Source organism: Triticum aestivum, chromosome 3D (genome assembly GCF_018294505.1).
Source record: "Triticum aestivum cultivar Chinese Spring chromosome 3D, IWGSC CS RefSeq v2.1, whole genome shotgun sequence".
Lineage (NCBI taxonomy): Eukaryota > Viridiplantae > Streptophyta > Magnoliopsida > Poales > Poaceae > Triticum > Triticum aestivum.
In genome coordinates this window covers 597,149,897-597,160,514 of record NC_057802.1, presented here as the reverse complement: position 1 = coordinate 597,160,514, position 10,618 = coordinate 597,149,897, and positions in this window count along the sequence as shown.

Here is a 10,618-nt window from a genome sequence, read left to right as displayed (position 1 = left end):
AAAAACAAAGAAATGGATTTATGCAAGGGTTGCAATGTTCAGGGAGCAGAAAAAAATCACCTATTTGAACAGTCGATTTCCCTTTTAATGCTGGATTGTCATGTTCAAACTCTTCCCACCACATGAGAACCTCATCATCGTCAATCTCGACATCATACACTTGCACACGACCACCTTCCGGTGTTACATAAATAAAAAAAGAGGGATGAGGACATGAACAGTAGTGATAAGCAAGATAATATATTGAAAAGAAACAAGTATTAAAAATTGAGTCAATATACATTAAGTTATCAGGCCCACATTACAGAAAATATCAGGTAATGTGAATGTGGATTACCAGCACACTGGTATGGGCTTTTTAAAAAACATATTAGATAACATTGGTGCATAATGAGGAGCATGTGTGATAACATCAAAACATATATTAAAAAGAAGACCAAAAGAACTTTATAGCCCATAATTGGTAATGAATATATAAGCTGGAGTTATCTTGTCCATGGTACAGAAATTATCAGGATTTGAACATTTGAGTTACCAAGATAGTGGCAAAAGACTTATCAGGATAATTAAAAAAATGAGGGAATAATAACAAATTTCAGATGAATAGGAGTACACACCTACTAAGGTAAGCATGACAAAAATTAAGGAAAATAACTATGCAATGATAGGAGATGTATGTATCACGCGCTTAATAAAGTTAGCAACAGATAAAAGTGGTTCAGTTACCAGGTCCATGGTTGGTGTGATAACAACAGCTTTCAAAACTGACAAAGTTGCCAGGGGGATAGAGGTTGGGGTTATCACCAGGAGGAGGGGTTACCAGAAAAGGAACATATTGTATGTTATCATCTAGGCTAGCATCGTACAAAATATTTTAGGGAACACAACAAAAAAAATATTCCGGGTATTGAAATCACAAATGTTCACTTTCATCACACAAATCATAGAAGTAGTCTTACATTGATCCATACACATGAAAGCATAGAAAATTCCAAACACATAAATAACGGGAGCACACCCGACCACAAACAAAAGGTATACACTGACATATGTCAATCCATCACTCTCGCTTTAGAAAGCGAAGACGCAAGGTCTTCACTTACCAGAGTTGCGTGGCGGAGCCCAAGCAACCGGTTGCGCGTCGATAACTTTCCCTCCTTTCTTGCCCTTGGAGTCAACAGCAACAGGAGATGCAAGCCCTAGAACCGTGATAGGGCCAGTAGCTGGTGCTGTAGCCGATGCCGCCGCCCATGCTTCTGGTGCTGCAGGTGGTACTTGAGCCGATGCCGCCGCCGCTGCAGCATCTGGTGATGGAGGTGCAGCTTGACCCGTAGGAGCCAATGCTGGTGCAACTTGAACCGGTGGAGATGCTTCAGTCGATGGTGGCACTTGTGGACTCGCACCAAAGATGACATCAAGCCCAAGAGAGCAGCTGGGTGGCGTAAAATCACCATAGGCTATATACACATTGGCGTCTTCTCCAGCTCCAGGGGTGCTCGACTCCAACACAGGGTCAACTACTGCAATAAACACTAAAAGTAACACACAAAATGGAAAAATGCATCAGATAAACATGAAATGGAAATTGTATTTGTTAATGTCAGAACATTAACCTGAGTTACGATGGCTTAAACAGACAAGTTATCAACAAAAAATAGTAAAGTTACCAACCTGGGGTTGCTTTCTCTTCATTGACATTGTTGGTTACCGTAGGATTCTAGGCATCATGCTCTTGACCTTCAGTTATTGTTGCATCAATAGGCACATTGACTCGGGTACCTCCCACAACATCTTCAATGACACGAACGGCTGCATCGGAAAAAGAGTGAACACATCGTCAACATAAATCATCACTACATACAAGAAAAAAAGAGGTGATGGGAGACAGAAAGAACCTATAGCTTCACCTTCATCATGCCCTACATTGGCAACGACTTCATCTTCACCTTCAACAACCGCAGCCGCGCTGGAGATATCTTCAACAACAACAATAATAGTGGCCGCTGTAGCGAGCTGAACTACAGGGTCAACCGAAACACCAGCGCGAATGTCGCCGCAACAGCATCAGATGCGCCCAAGCTAGTTGCTGCTCCTTCATCAGAAGCTAACGAACTACCCGTCGCATCAAGAACTTCGACCGCAGACGGAGACGTCGCCGTGGGCGATTCATCAAGATGGATAACTTCTGTTGTCTGCGATGATGTTGTCTGCGATAATGCTTCCCTTAGTTGTGGAGAAGATCTGCTCTTGGCGAATTGCACCTTTTTCACAACGGTGTTATCTTTTGAATGACTAAAAATGGGTACACAAGAGTAGTAGTGAGATTACACATGTTGTTAAACTTAAGTTACCACATGTTACCAACACAAAAAGTTATCACATACTTCAGGTGTCAATAACTTCCAGGAAAAAAATTACTAAGTTATCAAGGAGTAGCAATATAAAGTTATCAAATGATATGAACAAAAAAACCAGCATTTTGTTTTGTATAACTATAAACAGAAAATAACTTGGTCCAATGAATAATAATGTACGGGGGAAATGCAAACAAGAAAGGTATGTAAATACCTTTTTCCTGATACACTTGGCGAAGCCTTAGCAGCAGCAACTTGTTACATAGGTGCACTGCATGAAAAAAAATAACCAAATGTTACAAGCATAAACAGTTACCAAAGCTTGGTAAGTGTAAATTATCAGGGAGGCCTAACTGAGTTATCAATGTTCATCAAATAAGTTATCAGGCAAAAAGAACAAAATTACCAGCGTGTTGGTAGGTGTAAACCTAACTATAGTTTCAGTGCACATGAAAATAGTACACAAAACAGCAAAGAACTACTGAACATAAACAAAAGTAAGAGGCGTAGAAAAGAATGGGAATACATTTTTACTGGTGCAATCGCTGAATCCTTAGCAGCAGCAGCTTGTTTGCCAGGTGCCTTGCAAGGGAAAACAAGGTTAATCAGAACAAAAAAGAGAGAGAGAGAAGGTGCTAAAAAATATGGGAAAGCTAATTATCAGGATGAAACTACCCAAACTACCATACTCAAACAACTGGATTTACCCTGTTGTATCAGGCACAACATTAATAAAAAACCATGGAAAAATAATGAATTCAGCTGCGTGGAGCCTCCTTCCGCATGGTGGATAGTGGGACGGCGGCACCAGTTCCCTTTTCAGGCACACGTATACCAAGCTCTTGGACCACAATTTTCTTCACAGCTAAATGAGTTTCAGCTGCTGACGGTGCATTTGGTGAAGATGGCCTTTGCGATGGGCTGGGGGCACAACTGGTGAAGTTGGACGGAGCGGCACAGTTGGTGAAGCTGGGGGGGGGGGTGATGGTAGCCTCAGTTTCTTGCGCCTCTGGTAAGCCAAACTTTTTAGAAGTTGAGAACCACACCGCTTGATAGAAGATTCAGTGGCCGCCTCAGCTTGCGTGTCTGTCAGATCTCGCTGGCTGAGCCCTCCATCATCTGATCCGACTGATGCTGCGTGAGAGGTGCCAGTGAGAAAGATTTGAGACCTATTAAGGTTCTCATCGCTAGTGCGGACAGGCGTGCCTTCAACATTTGCTGCTCTGCTCTCATGAGCTTCGACAGTTGCATCATCCGGATGTGTGGTGTCATCATCAGCTGGCCCGCTGCCCGTAGCGCGGTACCACTGCCCGAAGCAACGAAAGATCCTTACTACGACGACGAACAACTCGATAATCCAGATCATCACCATCATCATCATCATCGGAGTCAGCATCAGAATCGGCGTCATTGCCTCCGTGGTACTCGTCATCACTATCAGAATCATCAGCAATGTTCCTTCCAGGGCTTTCTGTCCGCCTGCCTTGCGATGAGCGCGTGGTCCTTGCTGTCGTACGAGAAGCAGAAGAAAGAACATTCAATCCAATGTCTAGCTGACGGGAGGCATCTGAATGGCCCTCATCATCCAAAGCGGTGAATGATTGCACAAGATCGCCTAGTATGCCAGCCATGGCGGACGTGAATCGAGCAACTATCTAAGTAGATTTGACAAATTTCTGCTCAATAGAAAAAATGCAAAAAATAAAATAAAATAAGATTATTCAAATGCTAAGTGGATGAAAAAATTCAGATGGTGAGACAAAAGAATTACAGTAAAACACACACATGTAAAACCACACAGTACGTAGAGTGTCCCAAGTTATCACCAAAATGCAACAAAAGTTATCGGGAGTTTACAAAAAGCACACACATGAACAATACCAAAACAAATGTATGGTGTCGTTGCAATAAACACATGAATGTATTCATGATTTAACAAACATTTAGTCACTGTGAAAATGAAGAACAATATACGAGAAAGCTAAAATAGCACAAATAGATATCAGCAAAAACTTAAGTTATCAAAAGCTTTACAAAAAGAATCATCACAGGAATGCAACCAAGTTATCAAGATATGTGGGAACATATGTTGTCATGAAAAAAATAAAAAAAAGCATGATGGCATGAGTTTCACATCACAAAGTTATCAAGGCATTGTAATAAGAATTATCACAAGGTTGCAACAAAATTATTATCTTTTATAGAGCATATGCCACATTGGAAACAAAGAACAATATCTGATGGCATTAGTAAAGAGTGTAAATCTGACATCAAAATAGAGTTACCACATTGAGTGCAACAAAAAAGTTATCAGCCTATGAAAAAAACATAGAAAAGCATGAAACCAAAAACGAGGTTACATGCACACCTCCTGACTGCAGCTTGGGGCAACATGAACCCGCATAAACTTATCTAGACCTTCCAGACCAACAAACAGACAGAAATTCATGCCAAACTCAGGCTTCAACTGGAAAAAAATGTAGTGATAAGTTAGATAAGTAACAACAAAAAACAATGAAAAGAAAATGCAGTTGCAAGCAGTGTGTGAACTGAAAACATAGATATAGATTACCGATACTTTTCTGAAAAAGCTTTGTCAGCCTGAACATCCTTGTTGAGGACAAGATTTATCAGCTTCTTCGTCCAGACATTGATAGGAAAAGGACCATCAGGCAATACGATGCCGAGTCCAGAAAGATCAATCGCATGAATGTACAATAGCTGATAAGAAAAATATAAGCGTCATGATAAACACGAACAAAATCAGAGACAAATGACAAAAAGATGACAAATGACAAAAAAGAAGGTAAGAGGAAAGCACCATCACTTACATTGTAGAAGAGAAGGCAACCCCTGGTAGGCTTGCGTTTCAGCAGCGCCTTGTGTAATTCGTCAGCAATGAATTTGGACCAATTGAGATTTTTAATACCATTCATGTCACGCTGCAAGTTGAAAACAAAGAAACAGAAGTTCACTGAATGGAACACAAAAACTATGAAAGTTACCACACTGACATACAGTAAAGTTACCAGGCACACAAGAAAGAAAATGACAGAATTACATAACCACTTACCAACACAGCATACCATCTAGGGCTGACTTTGTTGGAGGTGGTCGGGGCGATGACTGTATTCCCCGCAAGCAAAAGCCACATACGCTTGAAAGTATCATCAGCATTTAGAGAACCCTTTATGAGATCAACAAGATCAGTCATTTTAGGGGCATATCCAAGTTCGCCAAACAACTCAAGCCCTAACTCAATATCAGCTTCAGTAGGGAGGTTGTAAGGGACATCCTCCCCTCCACGCGGCATGCCCATAACACGATGCACATATTCCTCATTAACCGGAAGCCTACCCCGCCCGGGTACGACCACCTCATGGGAATCAGGATTGTACAGGTCAGCAAGCCACACATTGAGATTGTTGAAGAGATGGTCACACTGTATATTCCGAAGGCTTGTGAAGTCCATCTCATCAATGGCAACCTTCCTGTCATCATTCATGTCTTTGCATGCTAAAAGAAGCGAACTGGGTGAGGCTATGTTCCGCGGAGGAGGGCATTTCGCCTTTTTCGAAGGAACCTCATCAATTCCATCAACATCTCATTTGCGCTTCCTCGACATTGTGTCCCTGTCATGTAGGAACGAAAAGAAAGCGAATGAAACCAATTAGATGACTTATGAAAAACTGATATCATAATTAATAGCAACATTTATAAACTGGTGTTTGACAAAGCAATAATACAGCTGATAAACATATCATTGTGGTTCATGGTGACAAAAAAAAATATCATGACCATGATAAATAATCAAGCAAGATGCACTTGGTTTACAGAAAAAATAAATTGGTTAAAAAACAAAGACAGTGCGACACCTGCTAAACTATAGCAAAACAAATGACACAGGTATATTAAAGCATGTGCAACTGATAACTAAGGCACAATTATATTGGTAAGCGAGAAAAGCAGCATCAATTTGATGATGTACAACCAATTTACCCCTGATAAATTTAGCATTGACACATGGTCATTAATAATCACAAAAATGATGCCGGTAAGCACACAAAAACTACCAGACCATTGAATAAAAAATAAGCATTGTGTTGCCTATAGTTAGACTAGAAAAATACTGGTAAGTACGGTAACATGATAATGGTAACTGCTTGCACATCATCATTGGGGATATAAAAAAGAAAAGCACAAAGCATAAAAATCAAGGGGCTGCAGTCCAAAAACAACCTAATATGAATGTAGCTATTTGAAAAACAATTGGTAATCAGAGCGCGATTGCCCCGCTCAAATTACCAACCAACTGGAAATTTAGGCACAGAAACAACACCAGTCATAAAAATAGCAGTGTTTCAGCATCTGGTAATTTGTGTGTGATATCATTGGTAAGTGTAATACCATCACCATGATAATTAGAACAGAACAAACAACATCGATAATAGCAGTGTTTCAGCATCTGGTAATTTGAGTGCAATGTCATTGGCAAGTTCAATACCATCATCATGATAGTTAAACAGAACAAACAACACCGATAATTCAAGCATTGTAAACATGGTAATTAGAGCATCACAAGCCTAATCGATAGAAAGAACGCATCAAACAACTCCGACATAATAACATTGGGAGTGAACTTAGGGTTACTGTTCAAATCCATAGCCACTAATGCACATCCTAAAATCCATAAACACCAAACACTATTGCATGTCCTAAAAATCCACATCCACAACACTAAAAGAAGAAAAAAAATGGGTGGAAAAATTCGTAGTAGAACCGAGCACGCTTATCCACCACGAAAACCTATCCACACCCTCGAGCCGACCAATTTCGCACAAATTGAACCAAATTTCCGAGCCATCTTCAACTGAAACTAGAAGGCGACTTAATCTAACCTAATGGGAACAACAACCGGCCGGGTTCGGAGGGTCCGAGCACCAAAAATCAACGGCGGAACATGTCGGCGGAGCAACAGGAAGACAGAGGGGGTGGGGAATGCGTTCCTCACCGCCGATTCAGAAACTAGAAGCCGGCCTAAACTAACCTAATCCAACCTAATGGGAACAACAACCGGCCGGATTCGAAGGCCCCGAGCACCAAAAATCAACGGGGGAACGGCGGAAACATACCGGCGGAGCAAAACAGGAAGACTAAGGGGGTTGGGAATGCGTTCCTCACCGCAGATTCAGACGCCGTCCGCCGCGAACCGGACCGCGCCACCACCAGCAACCGTCGCGGACGAGGGAGAGGGGAGCGAGAGGAGATTCGAATGCACACCACAACGAGAGAGGGGGGAAGAAGTAATGCGGGCGAAGGGGAAGAGGGGGGAGTGGAGATCGTGGGCATTGAGGGGGGGGGGGGGCGGTTTCGGCGGGGCCCGCTTTTCATCGACAGCCAAACACTGTAACGGCTATCGGCACGCGTGCTTCGCGCAGAACAGACAACGCGCGACGTTGGATTCGAATCGGACGGTAACGCGATCGTGCGGATCTGTTGCAAACTGCCCATAGGCAGGATTTTAGCTTTGTCGATAAAAGAATGCCTCTTTTGTCCGCAACCGCTCCCTCTCGCAGCCCGTGGCCGTGGAGTCACTTGTCCAGGCTGCCGTTGTCCATGTACTCGTAGACGAGGAGCTTGGTCTCCGCTCAGGAGAGGCAACGCAGGAGCTTGACGATGTTGGTGTGCCGGACGTGGCCGAGCACGTCCACCTCTGACTCGAACTCCGGCTCCAGCTTCCCGCCGGTCCAGATGCGCTTCACGGCCACCACCGTGCCGCCGCTCGCGCTGCTCCAGCTGGGGCACTCCACGCGGTACACCCGTCCTGAGCCGCACTTGCCGATGAGGTTCTCGTCGGCGAGCCCGCGCAGCACGGCGGCTTCGCCAAAGTCCAACGGCTGGAAAGGGGTGAGCTTCCAGGCTTCTTCGGGCGGCGTGAGGGCCTCTGGAGCCTGACCGCGCTCTCGCGCTTGCCTAGAGCTCCGCCCTCGCCGTCACTGGGCCATCTCAACGTGCTCCTCTACATCTCCCTTCGCCAGGCCATCTTCGACCTCAGGGACGAGACCGTCGTGCTCGACAAGGTGGAGCGCCAGGCAAGCCGGCGGCCAACAGATGGCTGCGTCGCCTCTCGACGAGGAAAACCCGCCTGAGCTGACCCGGCACAGACGGCGGAGCCCCCCGCGACGACGAGCATGGAGGCGGAGATGGCCGCACGCGGCGGAGGGCGTGTTACTGGCGATATCGGGCTGGACGGAGTTGTGGATCCTCTTTGGAGCTGGCGCCGTGGCGAGTCACTCCGGCTCGCCGGCCAAACGAGTCATGGGCGCGTGGCCTCTTCCGGCGACAACTCTCCCGCGCCATGACGCGGCAGCGCAGCGGGCCGTCGTCCTTCAACTTCAAGGAACACACCGAGGTTCCTTGCGCCTGCAGGGTTGGAGCCGCGTCCACGGTGGTCTGCATCAAAGATAGATCTTGATGGACGCGTCGCGTCGCGCGGCATCGAGTACCTGCACTCGTACGCCGTGCCGCCCATCATCCACCGCGACATCAAGTCGTCCAACATTGATGTAACAGAATCACTCGCCACTACCTTGATTACCAAATCGAACATTGACGATGGCAGTTTGCAACAAGCAGTGCTGATTGCTATTGCCAATTGTGTACAGGTACTTGGTCTTGGGTCAGGCCATCTCGGCTTAATGGAGGACGTCCTGGTGCTTCTCCAGACGGGCCGTCGCCTCGCCACGGCCGCGAGGGCGTGTGCTGGTCGGAGGACAGCTTCTCCCCGTCCAACTCGACGGCCAATGTCCCTGCTGCCAGTAGAAGGGCGCCGCGCCGTCCAAGTTGTGCCCGCGAGCAAGGCGGACTCGGTGTCACAGCTCCTCGCGCACGTGAAGCTCCTGCTCCGTCGCCGCGGTGGGTGCACTCGACGCCGGCCTCCCCGCTGAGATTTCAGCCAGGTGCTCGACGCGCGCGACGCTGACGGGGAAGCGCGCCATATTCAAGGAGGCCGAGGGCGGGAGCCCCGTGAGCGTGGTGGATTACGCGCACGCGCAGCCCACGTCGCCGAGGTGGCCGCGTGCCGGCCGGCTTATCTTCTTCGACTCGCACCACTCGTTCTAGGACGGGCTGTACGCGGGCGGCGTGGCCGGCGCGCACATCCGGCTCGCGCCCCGCACACTAAAACAGAAGCGGTGGCTGCTCGTCTCCGTCCTCGTCGACCGTGCGCAGCCGGTGCCCGTGCGGGAGGTGATGAAGGTCTCGTTCCAGCCCTTCCTGATGGTCCACGCCATGGTCGAGGAGGAAATCTGCAGCCGCTGGCCAAGAGCAGCAGCCCGAGGGACGCCGACCTCCAGGAGCCAGTGCAGCCCCACTCCGTCGGCCTCGACCCTGCAGCTCTGGCGCACGGCGCACGGCGCGTCGTCGCTGCCGTTCCCGTGCGTCGTTTGTGCAAAGGATTCGTTTAAGTGTGGCGATTTTGCAGAAAGCCCCTTGTGTTCCCAGCGTATTCAGCCAGGTAAGACGACGTGGCAGTCAGGCGCCCACGTGGCCCGAGTTGACCGCTGCCAAATCAGCGAATACGGACCGTATGTGAACCCCTAAAGCAAGTTTAAGGATGGTATTTCGGGTATTTTGAACCACAGGGACTAAAGTGATTATCAACGCAAGTTATAGGACCTATAGTGAATTTTTCTCTTTCGAAAACATCCCGGCACAGCGTCGTCATTGTGCGTTGTTGTTGATGCACGAGAGATGTTGTTGAAGCAGATATATTTCTGCAACACCGATTATGTTTCTGCAACACCGGGGAGATGTAGATGTAGGAGAGCAGAAAAGGTAAGAGACAGAGTGCTGAAGAGATGTTGCAGGCGACGGTGCATGGTCCTCGCCAGGACGCGTGGCACCGAGGCGATGCGATTGATCTCTTTCCAGAAATCAGCCTGCGGAAGCCAAGCGTTTTCCATATTATCTGGCGCAAAAATGCTAAATATTTTGGCTCAATTATTCGCCAACGATCGGCCAGGGCGTGGACGCCAATATTTTGGCTCGCCAACGTTGGCGTGGGCAATATCCAAACAGCCTAATGGCGCGTAGAGCAAACGTTTTCCATTTGGTAAACGCCTGCGTTCGGCGCGCCGGCCGAAGGCTTCGGCCGGTCTCGTCCACGCACGCAACGCTACACCGAATCAAACCATGAGGGCCCACCACGTTATCTTTTCCCCCATCCCCGTGTCCTTCTTCTTCCTTCCTGGTTGTTTTTTCTT